Source organism: Malania oleifera, chromosome 8 (assembly GCF_029873635.1).
Source record: "Malania oleifera isolate guangnan ecotype guangnan chromosome 8, ASM2987363v1, whole genome shotgun sequence".
Taxonomy (NCBI): Eukaryota; Viridiplantae; Streptophyta; class Magnoliopsida; order Santalales; family Ximeniaceae; genus Malania; species Malania oleifera.
In genome coordinates, this window is record NC_080424.1 from 103,394,683 (window position 1) to 103,414,719 (window position 20,037).

Consider the following 20,037-nt stretch of genomic DNA (forward strand, 5'->3'; position numbering starts at 1 on the left):
TGTAGTGTACACTTCTTGCATTCGCTTGTCCCACATCGCCTAATTTAAAGAAGCCGAACGCTGGCTCGGGTGGCAAGGGCAGACCCGGACGTGCCTGTGACCCAAGTAGGTGTCTTGGGTTTGATTCCTGCTTTGCTGAGTAAATCCTGATTTACCTGTCGGAAGGATAAGTCATTTTGTTAGGGTCTGATGGATTCTTGGATTGTAATCCTAGGACACATTTTGGCTATTTCGGGATATGAGTATGTATATAACAATTTTAGTAAGACTCTGGTATTGTGTTGGTTGGATGTTTTGTTATGTATACGATTTTATGTTTCCTGCTGCTTAGGTATTTGAGTTGTATTTTGGATATATCCGTGGTATTCATAAATCCATGTTGATTATGTTATTCAGTTGTATAAGATTATTATATTAAATGTTATTATAGAAAAATAATAATAAATGGTAAATTAGGCAAGTCGTTACAGTATATGTATATACATATTTAATTACATGTGCAGAACTATTGATGATTTGAAAGAAAAGTATAAGTTTATGTGAACGAGACCTTGTTGTGCCTGAATGATGATCTAAAGGAAACGTATAAGGAAAAATATACATATATATAATTACATTTTTAAAGTTAATAAGTTCAATTTAATAGTTGCAATGTATAGTTATAAAATTTTCCTGTTATAGTTGATGTTAAAAGTTTTATACAATTTTTTTTAAATTTACATTTATTTTAAATGCAATCTTGAAGTTATAGTATTAAAAAAATATTTTACAAAATTATAATACTGCAAAAGCTCATCTTGACCATACAGTAATAATAATTTTATTTACTTACGGTGCGTCGTCTCACTTCAATCACTATTTTACATTTCAGATAATTCTGAAGAGTATACCACAAATCTAACATAACAAGTGCATGGGCGGGAGTAGAAAAAGTAGATTAAAATAAAAATTTAGCATAATACAAGTTAAAATATGTTCGTGTATTTTAGAATTTTAGAAATTTTAATTTTAATATTTGAGACATATATTTGTAATAAACCTAATTAGTGCTCTGGTAATAAAGATAATTGAAATTTATTGCGTCCACTAAAAAAATTATATGTAGGAACCCACTTGAGTTCAGGCCTTTACATTGTGTCATAAAATATATACATAATATTATGTACACCATATATTTTAATATTAGTTTATAGTCATATCAAGTTTAGTCAGAACGTACAATGAGTCAAGCAAGTTCAATAATTTTATGATTAATCGAAATTGAGCATTATATTATGTCAACTCTGTTTCATTTGAACATGTTTTTTAGAGTAATACTCCACAAATTTAAAATTGTACATGTTTTAATGATTGGGATTTTTGAAGCACTTTGAAAATGTACTTTCTTACCGAATTTGAGGTTGAATTGATCACATCTGTCACTAAGTATTTCAAATGTGTCTCCTTTTATTTTAAAATAATTATTTATTTATTTTTTAAAGTAATTGTATGTCTATAAGCTCATTTTCTCTAGGAGAAAAAATAGTAATCCTCCATATTGAATAGTAGGGTGCACTCAAATTCTATTCACTGGCAACTCTAAATCCCTAAAATCTCGTATGTCTTTGAGTAAAGTTAATTTATTTATTCACAAACAAATAAATTCTTTGTGTCCTTATAAGTTTTATACAAGATAAATACCTAACATCACAGGGTCAAGACAACCATAAATCAATCACGTGATTAGTAGAGAGAAAAAGAATAATTTTATAAATTTTGAAGTATAATTTGTGACGGATTTTGTTTTAAAAAGTTATATATAAATATTATATAGTTATATTCACACACACCCACACACACATATATCTACTACTAGAAAGGAAATTCCTTTTCTTGCTCTAATTTTTAATATTCCCAAAACGTCCCTATAACTATCAATGTATATTTTAAAAATATTTGTATAACTATCTATATAAATATTCAAAAAAAATATCCCTATATATATTAATAAAAATTTTTAAAAAAATTCCTATAACTATCTACATATATCTTAAAAATATTTTTATAACTACCTATAAATATTCTAAAAAATATCCCTTATTTCATCTTAATCATGTGACAAAAGTGGTTTTGTGTGGTATTTGTAAAATACTGTGATTATTAACTATTAACGGTCATTATATTGATATTTTATTTGTGAATGAGCATCCACACGGTCGTATTAGGTCCAAAGAACTTCGAAGTCGAGATCTCGTGGATGCCGTGCTTGGCTTGTGGAGTAAGTAACTAGTGATGTTGCCTCCCATCATTTAATGCATTGCCCAAAATGCGAGTTTTTTCCCGGATTATTTTTTTTTTTTTAAAAGTATATTAAATAATACCCTTTTCTAGGAAATATTTCCCAGAATGACTCTGACGTAATCTGGCTACTTGGAGTAGCGAGATTAGCCATGTAATAACCCAAAAAAAAAAAGAATAATAACAATGGTCATTTAGTTAGTATCAAAACGAAAGTGTTTCTCTGTTAGGATTCTTGATTCCATGTTTGATGCCTAAGAAAGACATTGTCTAAGCGAGCACTCAGAAACCATTGCGGCTCAGCCGCTCCCTGGAGGTCGGCTTGGTCAAAATGGAATTTCATAGGATAAACTATAATGACCCTCAATAAAATTTAACATAATAAATAAAAATGGTCAACCCGAACTCGTGGGTATCGAGGACACCTGTCAAACACGGCGGAAATCTACGCAGCAGTAAACATAAAATCCAAACATCCATCTATAAAGCATAATACCAGAGCTTTCTATAACATTATAAAACTGTACTTCTATACATGCTCATATACATTTTAGAATATCTATAGGGTCAACACAAAATAACTCTGGCCCCGTTACAAAATCTTACCCTCCTCACAGGGTAATCTCACTGACTCAATGGCGGCCTTGACCCACCGGTCTCTCAGGGGCTCCTGAAAAATTAATTAAGTTTGGGGGTGAGACACTTCTCAATAAGGGAAAATAAACTAAATAGAGTTGTGTGGTAACATGAACATTTAATGTAATTTATACACATATAGTACATTTCGTGTATCGGTAAACATTCATCATAAAGTGTTATATTCTCATAAACTTTCATATTTATTAATAAAACATAACATACATAAACATTTGTTACAACTGGTAACACTAAAAATATACTTAGGATGAATAGTTAGCTGGTGTCATGTATTACCCCCCATAACGGGTTATGTAACACGAAGGCAGGACCCGACAATGGCTGGCCAACCACTGCCGAGTCAAATATGTCTGTAAGTACGATGGGCCCTCCACACCCTGGTCCGGACTGCCAGGTGGACGTCCACACTCTACTGAAAGTCACATCGACTATCCATCTCTCATCCCTTCGTGGGATGGTTAGCACTAATCTGAACGTAGATATCTGATCTACATATAGCTATGATACCGAACTCTTGAACTAAACTAAACAAACATCCAGGTTTTGATAACATATAGTACATGGTAATATAGCATCTTTCATAATTCCATAAGTACGGCCTTGTGCCAAAAACATAAATACGGCCTCGCGCCGATAACATAAATACGTGGCCTTGCGCCAATAACGTAAATACGGCCTCGTGCCGATAACATAAATACGGTCTTGTGCCGAAATCGTTTCAGGTATTTACATTCTGAAAATAACTCATTTATCATATATTCGTCAAACTCAATATAGCATAGCTCGTCTTTTTCAAGATACCTGAAAATATGCTTTGTTCGTAAAATCATTCATATCATGATTCACTTCACATAAAATGCCACACATGTGTCTTTTAAAGTCATACCTCATATTCTAAAATCATCATTTATAGCATACATACATATACATTTTAATCATAATAGCAGTATTTTCCAAACATACATTTCATATATGATAAACAAATATAGCATTTAAATGTGCTCATAATTAATAATAACTTGTATGGAAAATAACTGCTTTAGTTTATTCCCTTACCTGGCTACTGAGAAAGCCCCTAGATATCCTCGCCTAACCCTCCGTAGGATTTCCTGCTCAATACCCTGAAACTGAAAATTCCCAATATTAAACTTCAGTATTTTCATGCATACATCATTTCCTATAACTACCACAAAACCAAATTTGGCTTAAAAAGTCTTACCTCAACTTAGGAATGATTTCCAACTAGCTTTCACCAACGATCTGCTCCGGAAGATTTGGAAAGAACTTCCCCAGGAGCGTCGTGGTGACTTCAAATCATCGATCCGGCGTAAAAATGGCCCAAAAATGAAGAGAGAGAGAGAGAGAGAGAGAGAGAGAGAGGGCCGAATGGGAGAGAAAGAGTGGAGAGGAAGCTTAAAATGAAGTTTAAAAATTGGATTTTTCATATATATATATATATATATAAACAGGGGATTTCGTCGATGAGCCGCATCCTTCGTCGACGAATTCCCACTAATTTCGTCGATGAAATTTAGTTTTCGTGGACGAAATTCAATCGGCACCAAAACCCCTCTCGGTATTTCTTCGTCAACGAAGCCCTGTGTTTGTCGACGAAGCTTGGCAGCTTCCCATCCATTCTTGTTTCCATTTTTCCCCCCTCTTATTATCTAAATTCCATTTTCATTTGGGTTGTCGCATTCTCCCCTCCTTATAAAATTTCGTCTTCGAAATTTGCTATTCTCATAATTCATCATCCCCTATTAGGAAAAAATGGTCTACTTGTTTTATTACTTACCCTCACTTATGGCGGAGGAATACTGCAGTTACATCTCAAGTCTTGGGAGATTACATATATCAAAAGAAAATTTTCCTCAGACTAAAATACCTCTTACTACTAAAGTATTACATGTACCTGCAAAAGAAAACTACATATTTACTCACATTTTCTAATTACCTTTAAACTTCTTGGAATAATTGCTGATATTTCTGTCTGATCTGCTCCTCGAGCTCCCAAGAAGCCTCATTTATTGCATGATTCCTCCATAGAACTTTTTCCAGAGGAATCTTTTTACTACGTAGTTCCTATTCCTTTCTGTCCAAAATCTGCACTGGTTCCTCCTTATATACTAGTGAATCACTAAGCTCCAATTCATCATAACTGATGATATAAGAAGGATCTGGGACGTATTTCCTCAACATCGATACGTGGAATACGTCGTGAATCCTGGATAATGAAGGTGGTAAAGCTAACCTGTAGGCCACCGGTCCCACTTTCTCTAAAATCTCAAACAGACCGATGAACGTAGGGCTAAGTTTACCCTTTCTACCAAATCTTATGACTCCTTTCAATGGAGCTATCTTCAAAAATACGTGATCACCCACGTCAAATTCTAAATTCCTATGGCGATTGTCGGCATAACTCTTCTATTGGCTCTGAGCTGCACTAATTCTTTCCCTAATAAGCCGAACATCGTATGCCTGCTGTACTAGTTCTGGTCCCACAACTCGCCGGTCACCCATCTCATCCCAATATAAAGGAGATTGACATCTCCTACCGTATAGTGCCTCAAACGGTGCCATGCCAATACTGAACTGGCAACTATTATTGTATGCGAACTCTACTAGTGGTATGAACTGAGTCCAGCTACCCCCAAAATCCAATACATATGCACGAAGCATATCTTCTAGTGATTGTATCGTCCTCTCAGTCTGACCATCTGACTAAGGATGGAACGCCGTACTAAATGATAACTGAGACCCCAGAGCCTCCTGCAAGCTCCTCCAAAATCGTGACATGAATCGCGGGTCTCGATCTGACACAATAGATATAGGCACCCCATGAAAACGAACTATCTCCTCGACGTAAATCTCTGCCAGTCGGCTAAGGGAATAGCTGATCTTGATAGTGAGAAAATGGGCAGACTTAGTCAACCGGTCTACTATTACCCAAATCGCATTCTGACCATGCGATGTTGACGGTAGCCCTGAAACGAAGTCCATGGAAATATGATCCCACTTCCACTTTGGGATAAACAACGGTTGCAACTGGCCTGCTGGCCTTTGGTGCTCAGCTTTTATCTGCTGGCACGTCAAGCACTGGGCTACATATTCAGCAATCTCCCTCTTCATACCACTCCACCAGTAAAACTCTCGCAGATCCCTGCACATTTTCGTACTGCCGGGATGAACCGTATACAAATATCTGTGAGCCTCATCTAGAATAGTCCTCTTAATGTTAGCATCAGCAGGAACACACAATTTGGAATGGAACCGTAAAGCTCTGTCATCTGAAATACAGAATTCCTCTCCCTAACCACTCTGTACTCTGTTCATCACCTCTACCAATTCTGGATCGTCTTTCTGGGCGGCTTTAATTCTCCCCTGCAGAGTAGGTTGTACCACTAGACTGGCGATACATACAGGAGTATTATTCTCTATCAACTCAATGCCAAGTCTCTCCAGATCCATCATGATCAGATGCTGGATCTCCATAGCTGCCAAAGCAGATACCCCAGACTTCCTGCTCAATGCATCAGCTACCACGTTTGCTTTTCCTAGGTGGTAACTGATAGTACAATCAAAATCTTTAATTAACTCTAACCACATTCTCTGTCTCATGTTCAATTCCTTCTGGGTGAAAAAATACTTCAAACTCTTGTGGTCGGAGAAAATCTCGCACTGCTCGCCGTATAGCTAATGCTTCCAAATTTTCAATGTGTGCACCACTACAGCCAATTCAAGATCATGGGTAGGGTAGTTCTTTTCATATTCTTTCAACTGTCTAGATGCATAAACCACTACCCTTCTATGCTGCATCAACACACAGCCAAGTCCTTTCAAGGATGCATCACTGTAGATGGTATAACCCTCACCCCCAGACGGAATGATCAATACTGGCTCTATGGCTAACCTCTACTTCAGCTCCTAAAAACTCTGCTCACAGCTGTCGTTCCATTCAAATCTAGCATTCTTCTTCGTCAGTTGTGTCAGAGGCCTTGATAAAGTTGAGAACCCCTCGACAAAATGACGATACTAACCGGCTAACCCCAAGAAATTCCTGATCTCCTGGACGTTCCTCAGTCTAGCCCAATTCATTACCACTTCAATCTTACTGGGATCTACAGAAATTCTGTCTCTTGAGATGACATGCCCCAAAAATACAACTTTCTCGAGCCAAAAGTCACATTTACTGAATTTTGCATATAACTTCTTCTCTCTGAGCGTCTGTAAAACTCGTCTCAAATGTATCTCATGCTCCTCATAGCTCCTCGAATAGACCAGTACATCATCAATAAAAACAACCACGAACTGGTCTAGGTATTGGTGGAAGACTCTATTCATCAAGTCCATAAATATTGCGTGATGTGGCACAAGTCATGAAGGAATTTCTATAGAAGTCCAAGGATCGAAATGATCCACCAACCCATGAAGGTTGTACGGTTGAATAGTTCAATCGAATGCGCCTTCCGACTTTTGAGGGAAAAGCCGATCCAATTGCTGCAGAAGATTGGATGCAAGTAATGGAAGAAATACTACGAGTCCTTCATTGTACGGACAAACAGAAGGTGCTATATGCTGCCTATAAAATGACTGGTGAGGCCAAACGTTGGTGGAACTCAAAAAAGTTACTCTTGGAGGAAGAACCAAATCCAACCGTCCTTACGTGGGAGCGTTTTAAGGAAGTATTCTTTGAACGATTTTTCCCCAAAACCACCAAAGATGTGAAGGCCAGGGAGTTTTTGGAGATAAAACAGGGAAATATGAACGTACAACAATATGCAACAAAATTCATTGAATTATCCCGGTTTGCACTGTATTTGGTTCCCAATGAATCAAAGAAGACCCAAAATTTTGAAGAAGGCTTGAACTCGAGGATTTATGAAATTGTAACAGTATTCGAGCTCGAAGACTTCTCCAAGTTGGTAAACAAAACAACGAAAGCAAAAAAAAGTTTACAAAGGAGTACAGAGATATTCGACCAGAGAAAGAGGCCCATGCCATAAGGGTTTCACTCTGGTAGAAATCAAGGACCTTGGAAAAGGAGCAACAACAACGACGACAATAACAACAATAGCAATGTGGGGTGAGGGCAAACAGCGAGAAATCCAAACAGTGCACAAAGCACCCCTTGTCCAAAATGCAACAAATTACATAGGGGAGAGTGTCGAGCCGGATTAGGGGTTTGTTATCGGTGCGGTAAACCTGGTCACATGCAACGAGAATGCCCACAAAACAACTACAACCAAAATCAACAAAGAGGAGGCAACTAGGCACCTCGAAACAACAATCAACAGAACACCACTCAGGCACGTGTCTATGCCCTCACTCTAGGAGATGCCAAAAATACTAATGATTTGGTGATAGGTATTATTCCCATATTCTCCAAGGAAGCAATAGTATTATTTGATTCTGGAGTCACACACTCCTTTATATCTACAGCTTATGTTAAAATATGTGGGGTAGAGACTCAGCCATTAGAAACTGAGTTATCTGTGATTACACCAACGGGAACCTCGGTAGTATGTAGAAAAATACTTAAAGGTTACCCAATTTGTATTGAGGAAAGAATACTACCGGCTAACTTGGTAGTATTTAGTATGCACGGGTTTGACGTAATTCTTGGGATGGACTGGCTAGCTTCTAGTTATGCTAGTATATATTGCTATAATAAGGAGATGGTGTTTAGACCCCCTGGAGAGCAAGAATACAAGTTCAATAGAACTCGTGTATGCCCTTCACCACAAATATGGTTGGCTATCCAGGCAAAGAGATTACTCTTGAATGGATGTCAAGGGTACCTAGTGTAACACCCCGACCCCGAGGGGCCTGGGATATTAACTTTTTACCATTGATTTACAGCGAAAGCAAATAAACTCAATTATTATTAAACTAGAGCGCTAATTATCCATATTACAATTACTTATTTCAAAAGAAGAAAATTACACAAACATAAATATCTGAAATCATACTAATATTTCTAATCAATCTTTATTTTTCTAATCCCCACCCGCATGCTTGCTAAGCCTGATTTCCAACATGCTTTTCAGAGTTATCTGAAATAAAAATATGATTGAGTGAGACGATGCTCAGTAAGTAAATAAGATTATTATTAGTGTGTGGCCAAAATGAGCTTTTTAAAAATTTCGTAAAACAATATTTAATACTATAACTTCAAATTTTCTTTTAGAATAAATATAAATTTAAAAATTTCTGCACAAAACTTTTGTCATCAATTACAACAGTAAAATTTTATAATTATATACTATAACTGTTAAATTAAACTTTTAACTTTAAAACTGTATAAACATTTAATGATAAACATACATATACTTTTCCTTATACGTTTTCCTTAGATCGTCATTTAAGCACCAAAATGATCCTTTTCACGTAAACTTACACTTTTCTTTCAAATCATCAGTCACTTTGTACACGTAATTAAATATGTATAAACATATATTATAAAAACCACCCTTAGACCTATTTGCCGTAAGTCATGTTTACCCCCATGACTGGGTTGTGCGGTCCGAAGATTGGATTTAGCTGGCTGGCCGACCAAACTAAATCAACGTACGTAAACTTTAAGTGAGATTTTCCTTATTAAGTCCTGGTCCGGAACTAGGTGTGCACTCAGGAGAAATCCACTAACATAAATAACCACTCTGTAAACAGTGTGGGTGTACTCTGATCCGTATAAACTTTAAGCTGCGGTACCGAATATCTTTAACTTTGAACTTTCGTTGCCATAAGGGGTTTTAAAATCATCTTATTATAATTTATGTAATTTAAAATAATATCGTGAAAATCTCATCTTTACTCATATTTTCATAAAAAAAACTACAACGTAGAAATAAACTCATGCCACACAATTTTTGTGTCAAAAATATATATAATTTTATTTTTGAATAGAAAGAAATACTGAAAATTTACCCGAGGGGATTAGAACATTTTTTAACTCAAAAATAGATGCAAGTATATTAAAGATAGAACTGATATAATTAAATACGCGTAAAAATAAACTCATGACAATTTTGTGAAACTAATTAACATAATCGAAATTTACTTTTTAAATAATAAAAAAAATCTAACATAATCAAAATTTACTTACCTTCTTCCTTACGAACACTATAACTATCTCTAAGAAATGAGATCGGAAAGAGTGGGTGATTGAGAACTTACTCAAAAATTCTCTCTCCACCACAATTTCTTTCACTCACTAATTCTTCTCTTCCTTGGAAAATTGTTGTGAAAAATGAAGGTTGAGAGCTCCCTATTTATAGGAAAATTTTGGGGAAGAAATGAAGTTTATAAAAGTGTGGGGAAATTGGTGAAATTATAATTTTTTAAAAAAATTAAAGAATGGGCAAGGGATGGGTAAGGTATGAGTTGAGTATGGGATGGGGATGGAGGCCATGTGGGAGTGCTTGACATCATTCCCATTAAATAAATTTTCAATTAATCACTTACCTAATTAATTAGTCAATTAGTTAATTAATTATTTTATTATTTTTCTTAATCATTATTATCATTATTATTATCATTGTTTTTACTTTTAAACTATTTTTAGTATTTATTTATTTTATTATTTATTTTTGAACAAGAATTAAATTTAAATTTTGAAAACTCATGTGGGCCCCACATGGTCTTGTGGGCCCCACACAACTTCCAGACCCGAATGGATCTACGTAACTCGAATAACTCTTATTCGATTTTATGCATCCTACATAACTTTAAGACTCGTTGAAACCTCCATACGACTTCGGGACTCATGTGGGCCCCACACAGTCTTGTGGGCCCCGCATAGGATACCTATATTATTATTATGTTATCATGTATTTCTACAAATTATATCAATCAAAATATTATTTTATGTACTTATTTACTTATATAAACAGTGTCTTGTGGTTCTGGGACTCATGTGGACCCCACATAGTCTTGTGGGCCCCACATATGACACCTATATTAATATCATCTTATTATGTATTTTTACAAATTATGTCTGTCAAAATACTATTTTATGTATATATACTTATTTACGTGTACAAACAGTGTCTATCCTGTTTATCTTATGAAATTCCATTTTGACTAGGCTGACCTCCAGGGAGCGACTGAGCCGCAATGGTCTCTGAGCACTTGCTTAGACAAGGTCTTTCTTAGGCATCAAACATAGAATCAAGGATGCTACAGAAAAACACTTCTGTATTGATATTAACTCAATGACCATTTTTATTATTTTATTATTATTGTGCTTTAATCATATATATATATATATATATATATATATATATATATATATATATTTTGGGTCATCACACGTAGCATGCGTGGTGGAGGCACCAAAGGAAGAATTGAAGCTCGAGGATATCCCAATAGTAAGGGAATTCTCGGATGTATTCCCTAAGAATTTACCTGGGCTACCTCCTGACCGCGAAATCGAGTTTGTTATAAACCTACTACCAGGGACGACACTGATATCTAAAGCTCCATACAGAATGGAACTAGTAGAATTGAAAGAACCGAAGGAACAATTACAAGAGTTGCTGGACAAAGGATTCATCAGACCCAGCGTGTCACTATGGGGAGCACCGGTACTATTCGTTAAAAAGAAAGATGGATCGATGAAAATGTGTATTGATTATCAGGAAATAAATAAAGTGACCATTAAGAATAAGTACTCAATACCTCGCATAGATGACTTGTTTGATCAACTCTAAGGAACACAAGTCTTCTAAAAAATTGATCTCCGATCAGGGTACCATCAAGTGAAAATCAAATCAAAAGATGTTCCAAAGACTGCATTCCGAACGAGATATGGTCACTATGAATTCTTAGTCATGCCATTTGGACTGACCAATGCTCCTACTGCCTTTATGGACCTTATGAATAGGGTCTTTCGTGAATATCTAGATCAATTTGTGGTGGTCTTCATTGATGATATTTTGATTTATTCAAAAAGCCCCCAGGAAATTGAGAACCATTTGAGGCTAGTACACAAAGTACTAAGAGAAAAGAAACTTTATGCCAAACTTACGAAATGTGAATTCTAGCCAGAAAGAGTTGCATTCTTAGGGCACATCATATCTAAAGATGGTATTTCTACGGACCCAAGTAAAATAGAGGCAGTAGTGGATTGGGCGAGACCAAAGAATATTCATGAGATCAGGAGTTTCTTAGGTCTGGAAGGATATTATCGTCGATTTGTGGAAGGGTTTTCTAAAAGATCTGGTCCTCTAACGAGATTGACAAGAAAGAATGTGAAGTATGAATGGACTGATGAATGTGAGAAAAGTTTTCAAGAATTAAAGCAATGACTCATCACTGCCCTGGTGCTGACAATTCCATTAGGAGAAGATGATTTTGTGATTTACAGTGATGCATCTCGGAAAGGGCTCATGTGTGTATTAATGCAACAAGGGAAGGTCATTGCATATGCTTCTTGACAACTCAAGGAGTACGAGAGAATTATCCAATACACGATTTGGAACTGGCAGCTGTGGTATTCGTACTAAAGATCTGGAGACACTATCTCTATGGTGAAAGGTGTGAGATTTTCACAGACCATAAAAGTCTCAAATACTTTTTCACACAAAAGGGATTAAACATGAGACAGAAAAGATGGTTAGAATTAATCAAAGATTATGATTGCACCATCAATTATCACCCAGGAAAAGCCAACATGGTAGCAGATGCATTAAGTCGAAAGTCAATGAATAAGTCAGTCTCGGCAATGGTGACCCAACATCAAATTATGATGGACTTGGAAAGATTTGGAAGAAAATCATCAAGCTCTCACTGCTAATTTGGTAATCCAACAGACCTTACCGAAAAAGATTAAGGCTGCACAGATGGAAGATGCAGAGCTAGTGAAGATTATGGGTAAGGTACAGAGTGGACCAAAGGGAGACTTTAACATCTCTGACGATGGAGTTTTGAGATTCCAAATTAGATTGTGTGTGCCCAATGACAAAGATATCAAAAGAACAATCTTGGAAGAAGCTCATCGATCTCTTTATACAGTGCATCTGGGAAGCACGAAGATGTATCGGGACTTGAGAGAGTCTTTTTGGTGGAATAACATTAAGAGGGAGATTGCACAATTTGTGGAACAGTGTCTTACTTGTCAGCAAGTAAAGGTTGAGCACCAAAGACCAGTAGGACCACTGCAACCACTCCACATTCCTGAGTGGAAATGGGAGCACATCTCCATGGATTTTGTAATTAGGTTACCTCCAGCACTCCATGGACTGAACACCATCTGGGTGGTTGTTGATCGTCTAACGAAGACCGCTCACTTTATTCCAATCAAAGTTAACTACTCAATGACCAAGCTTGCAGAGTTATATGTTCAAGATATAGTTAGACTACATGGCGTGCCTGTGTCTATCGTATCAAATCGAGATCCACGATTCACATCACAATTCTAGAAGATTTTGCAAAGAGCCTTGGGATCACGACTTACTTTCAGCACAACATTTCATCCTCAAACTGATGGACAGTCGGAGAGAGCCATTCAGATATTGGAGGATATGTTGAGAGCTTGTGTACTGGATTTCAAAGGAAGTTGGATTTAGTATCTGCCGTTAGTTGAGTTCGCTTATAACAACAATTATCAGTCCAGCATAGAGATGACACCATATGAAGCGTTATATGGTCGAAGGTGTCGATCCCCATTATATTGGGATGAGGTTGGCGAATGACGAATTTTAGGTCCCGAGATTATACAAAGGACCTCTGAGAAAATTAAGCTCATTCGGGACAAAATAAAAACCACTCAAAGTCGACAAAGAAGCTATGCAAATACCCGTCGGCGAGAGTTGGAGTTTGAAGTGGGGGATAATATATTTTTAAAAATCGCTCCAATGAAAAGAATCATGAGGTTTGGGAAAAATGGCAAACTAAGCCCCAGGTATATTAGACCATTTGAGGTATTAGAGAAGATTGGTCTAGTCGCTTACAGAATTACCCTACCACCTGCACTATCGAGAATTCATGATGTATTCCATGTTTCAATGTTAAAGAAGTACGTTTCAAACCCTTCTCATGTGATAAGTTATGATGTAAAAACCCCAAAAATAGAGATATAAAAAAAAATTAGTGGATTGATTTCCAAAAATAAATAAATAAATAAATAAATAAAATAATAATAATAATAAATAAATAAAATTAGTGGATTGATTTTCAAAAATAAAAATAAAAATAAAAATAATAAATAAATAATTCAATAATTCAATAATTTTTTTAATTAATTAACTAATTAATTAATCGGATTTAAAAGAAAAAGAAAAAAATTTAATTAAAATTTATTTTTATTATTATTATTATTATTATTATTATTATTATTATTATTATTATTATTATTTCCTGAAGCCTGGAAGCTTCAGGCTTCTTTAAGACTTTTCTTTTCCTTCTTCTTCTTATTTCTTTTCTTCTTCTTTTATTTTACTTTTCCTGCGTGTGCAGGTTCATTCTCTCTCCTCTCATTCTCTCTCCCTCTCTCCTCAATTTCGTGACGGATTTTCGCCCGATCGAAAATCCAAAAATACCACTGGACTCCATTCGCCGCTGCCGTCATTTCTATCGGAGCGGATCGGTGGTAGGAGCTGCGTAAGTGTATTCCCTGGGGTAAGTCATTTCCCCATTTTTCTTTAATTTCTTGCAAAATATAAGCTCAATTGACGAACGGATACCACAACGAGAATCTAGGGATGATTCTCTACAAGTCTAGTAGGACGGAATTCTCGTGGGGGTGTCGGGCCAAAACTCCAAATTTGGAGTGCGGCGATTATTAAGGGGCTTATTTTTAATTAATTAGCATTAATTTAGCAATTCTAAAATATTAAGCATTTTGGGTTGAAGTAGGATTTCTGGAATTTAGGGCCCGAGTGAGCACCGCGGGTGTAATTTTGGGACCCGCAGGCAAAATCCAAAAAATTAAGTGGGGATGTTAAATAATAGTTTAAATATTAATTTGAAGTATATGGAATCTAGGGAAGGCTAGATGGGTATTATTTTGAAGAAATAGATTAATTAATTTGGGGAAAATGTAAATTGCAGGAGTTGAATTTCAGACGCCAAGGGCGTAGAATTTGGGATTCTAGGGAGACTCTCAGTAAGTCAGGTAAGGGGAATAAATTATAGCAGTGTTTTTAGAATTATTATTTGAATGAATATGTGAAATTGAGCATATGATATTTTGTCTGAAAATTATTATGATATAAATATCAGATAAATTGTGTGGCATTTGAGTAATTGTAAATTGTGATATTTTGGAGTGTAAAATATAATAATGTGTAATTTCTGAGAAAATATTGAAATGAGAATTATTGATCTGATTAGTGAAAAATAATGTAATATGGTATTATTATATGAGTAGAAATGTTTTGCCTGGAAAATGGGATTTTGTGAATTATTGATATTGGAAAATAATGAAATGTGGTATTTATTTGTGAGTGGAAATTATTTGCATGAGAAATGAGTATTTTTGGGAAAATGTGAAAAATACATGAAATATGATATATGATATTACAAGATGATGAAAAGTGCATAGAAAATGATGAGAATATTTATATTGAACTAAATTGTGATATACTGGAATATAATTGATGAAATGCCAATACCGCATAATGATTGCGGGTATATGGTGGTAAACCCTGTTGGATGGTTATGATATTCAGCACGGTACCGTTGCAAGTGGTGTTAGTGCAACCACACGGACTCTTAGAGCGTGTGGCGTGACAGTCGACTGTGCCATTGTGTAGGGTTGTTGGGCCCCTTGAGTCCGGATCAGGGTATTAGGCCGGCCAATCGTACTACAGACGCAATATGTGATATGATATTTGATTTAACTGGGTCGGCCAACCGCGGTTAGATCCAGCCTTCGAGCCGCACAACCTTGACCATGGGGGGAAGCATGGTGTGTATAGAAAGATCCTCAGGGTGGCCATGAGTTACAGATGTGATGTTGGTATTTGATACCGAGGATACTCTGAGCCGGAAAGTAAAGTGGAAATGAAAAGTGAAAGAATGATAAAATTGGCTAAAATGAGAAATGAAAGAAAGAATGGAAATTGAGAAATAAAGAATGATAAAATTGAGAAATGGAACAGTGTGAGTTAATAATATAAATAATTAAAGCGAAGTGAAACTCTCCGCCTGAGGGCTTATTGAGTAAGGTGAGTGTCCTGATGGGTATCAGATGTGGCTATACCCGACTGCATAACGTGTTAGGGCAAAGGGAAGCTACCTGTATGGGCGGGTAATCTTCCCTATTCTCAGGAACTTCGCGTGTAAATATGTGTTGGAAATCATTAAATTTGATAAATGATTTTTAAGTTTATAAAAGCTTGTGTTGTATATTTATATGATTATGTGTTTGTGAATATCAGTGTATTTTCTCAAATGAAATGGTGATTTGAAAAGTAAAGTGTATTATAATTTTACTCATTTGACCACACACTGTAAATAATCTATTCCTTCTTACTGAGATGTGTCTCACCCAAATTATCTAAATTTTTTAGGGAACAGAGGTAGGCCAGGTAGTAGAGCTCCGTGATCATAGGGAGCTGGGACCCTGAGATACAGGGTGAGTTTTGACTAGGGAGGGGTGGTTTCCTAGGATTGTATTATTTTTGGGTATGAGATAGTGTTGTGTATTTATGTATGTTGATACTCTGAGTATTGTATTCTGACTTATGTGTATATACTGCTTCCGCTGTTAGGTTGTTTAATAAAATACTTTTTACCCGGTATCCAATGCGGGTCAGGTCGTATGAATGGTACTAGGATTGTTGACGTGGCCGATTTGTGGATGTTGTGGATTTATGACGTGATTATTTATTTATTAAAAGAAAAAAAAATTGTACAAAAATCGGGGCGTCACATATGAGTTGTTAGAAGTTAGTGACACTCTATCATATGAAGAAGTACCAATCCAGATTTTAGACAAGAAGGATCAGGAGTTGCGCACAAAGAAGATTTCACTAGTAAAAGTGTTCTGGCATAACCATGACATTGAGTAAGCATCATGGGAACTAGAAGTAGAAATATGTCAAAAATACCCACATCTTTTCGACGATAGCAGGATATGATAAAAGCACAACATTATACAAGGTACTCATTTAAATCTTTGTAAATTTCGAGAACGAAATTTTTATAAGGAGGGGAGGATGTAATAACAAAAAAAAAAAGAATAATAACAATGGTCATTTAGTTAGTATCAAAACGAAAGTGTTTCTCTGTTAGGATCCTTGATTACGTGTTTGATGTTTAAGAAAGACCTTGTCTAAGCGAGTGCACAGAGAGCATTGCGGCTCAGTCGCTCCCTGGAGGTCGACCTGGTCAAAATAGAATTTTATAGGATAAAGAGGGTAGACACTATTTATATACGTAAATAAGTACATAAAATAATGTTTTGACTGACATAATTTGTAGAAATATATGATAAAATAATAATAATATAGGTATCCTATACGGGGCCCATAAGACTATGTGGGGCCCACATGAGTCTCGAAGCCTTGTGGAGGTTTACACGAGTTTCGAAACTGTGTAGGGCTCATAAAATCATATGAGGATAATTGGAGTTACGTAGGATCTATTTGGGTCTCGAAGTTGTGCGAAGCCCCCAAGACCATGTGGGGCCTACATGAGTTTTCAAAATTCAAATTTAATTCTTGTTCAAAAATAAATAATAAAATAAATAAATACTAAAAACAGTTTAAAAGTATTAACAATGATAATAATAATGAAAATAATGATTAAGAAAAATAATAAAATAATAAAATAATTAATTAACTAATTAATTAATTAATTAGGTAAGTAATTAATTAAAAATTTATTTAATGGGAGTGGTGGCAAGCACTCCCACATGGCCTCCATCCTCATCCCATACTCAACCTATACATTGCCTATACCTTGCCCATTCTTTAATTTTAAAAAAATTATAATTTCACAAATCTCCTCACACTTTTATAAATTCCATTTCTTTCTCAAAATTTTCCTATAAATAGGAAGCTCTTAACCTTCATTTTTCACAACAATTTTTCCAAAGAAGAGAAGAATTAGTAAATGAAAGAATTTGTGGTGGAGAGAGAATTTTTGAGTAAGTTCTCACTCACCCACTCTTTTCGATCTCATTTCTTAGAGATAATTATTGTGTTCGTAGCACAAGGTAAAAGAAGAAGGTAAGTAAATTTGATTATGTTAGTTCCTTTTTTATTTAAAAATTCATACTCGAATTTATTTTGTAAGTAAATTTCAATTATGTTACTTAGTTCCATAAAATTTTCATGAGTTTATTTTTACGTATGTTTAATTATACCAGTTCTATCTTTAATATACTTGCATTTATTTTTAGGTTAAGAGATGTTCTAATCCCCTAGGGTAAATTTTCAGCATTTCTTTCTATTAAAAAAAAATTATATATATTTTTAACACAAAAATTGTGTGGCATGAGTTTATTTCTACGTTGCATTATTCATGAAAATATGAGTAAAGATAAGATTTTCACGAGATTATTTTAAATTATATAAATTATAATAAAATGGTTTTAAAACCCCTTATGGCAACGAAAGTTCAAAGTTATAGATGTTCGGTATCGCAACTTAAAGTTTAAACGAATAAGAGTGCACCCACACTGTTTACAGAATGGTCATTTATGTTAGTGGATTTCTCCTAAGTGCACACCTGATTCTGGATCAGGACTTAATAAGGAAAATCTCACTTAATGTTTACGTACGTTGATTTAGTTTAGTCGGCCAACTAGCTAAGTCTAGTTTTCGGACCGCACAACCCAGTCATGGGGGTAAACATGACTTACGACAAACAGGTCTAAAGGTGATTTTTACAATATATGTTTATACATATTTAATTACGTGTATAGAGTTATTAATAAGTTGAAGGAAAAGTATAAGTTTATATGAAAATTGTCATTCTTATGCCTAAATGACGATTAAAGGAAACGTATAAGGAAAAGTATATGTATGTATATAGTTAAATATTTTTACAGTTTTAAAGTTAAAAGTGTAATTTAACGGTCACAGTATATGGTTATTAAATTTTAATGTTATAGTTGATGGTAAAAGTTTTATGCATAAATTTTTAGATCTACATTTATTTTAGAAGAAACTTTGAAGTTATAGTATTAAATATTATTTTACAAAATTTTTAAAAGCTCATTTTGGCCACACACTAATAATAATCTTATTTACTTACTGAGCGTCGTCTCACTCCAATCATATTTTTATTCCAGATAATTCTGAAGGGCATGTCGGAAATCAGACTTACCAAGCATGCGTGTGGGGATAGAAAAATAAAATTAATTATAAATATTAGTATGATGTCATATATTTATTCTTATATAATTTTTTCTTTTAAAATAAATGATTGTAATATGAATAATTAGGGCTTTGGTTTAATAATAATTGAATTTATTTATTTTCGCTGTAAATTAATAGTAAAAAGTAAATATCCCAGACCCTTCGGGATTGGGGTATTACAAGCCACGTGTTGACATTAAGCAAATCTCGCTACTTAGAGTTGCGAGATTTGGTTGCCACGCGTCTTTGCGAGAATGGACCTGACATTTAAATCTCGCTACTCCAAGTAGCGAGATTTGCTTAATGTCAACACGTGGCTAAACTCAATCAACTCCGATTATCAAACAAGTTTTTGATCAAATAAAATTAATTTCAAAATTTATGAACCAAGCATTGAGAATGTGTATTATCCCATCTCGAGTTTATATACGCACGCCATCAATGGTTTGAACCCCACTCGTGGCAACGATCACCTGCGCAAACGTCCGGAGTCCTTCAACCGTAACCTACAGCTTTGCTCCTCCCTGTCTGCAAACAGGTACTACTCTGTTTGCGTATGGAAGGAGGAAGAACGACTGAGTTTAGGTTGAAGCAAATCTTGCTGGTTCATCCAGCGAGATTTGTCACGCGTCGATAGCCGGGTGGATGGACATTTCAAATCTGAAGCAAATTTTACTACTCCAAATAGCGAGATTTGGCATGCGTCAAATGGGAAGTGGCCCAACATTTAAGTATTCGAAGCAAATCTCGTTGGATGAACTGGCGAGATTTGCCACGTGTCAGCATGAGCCCT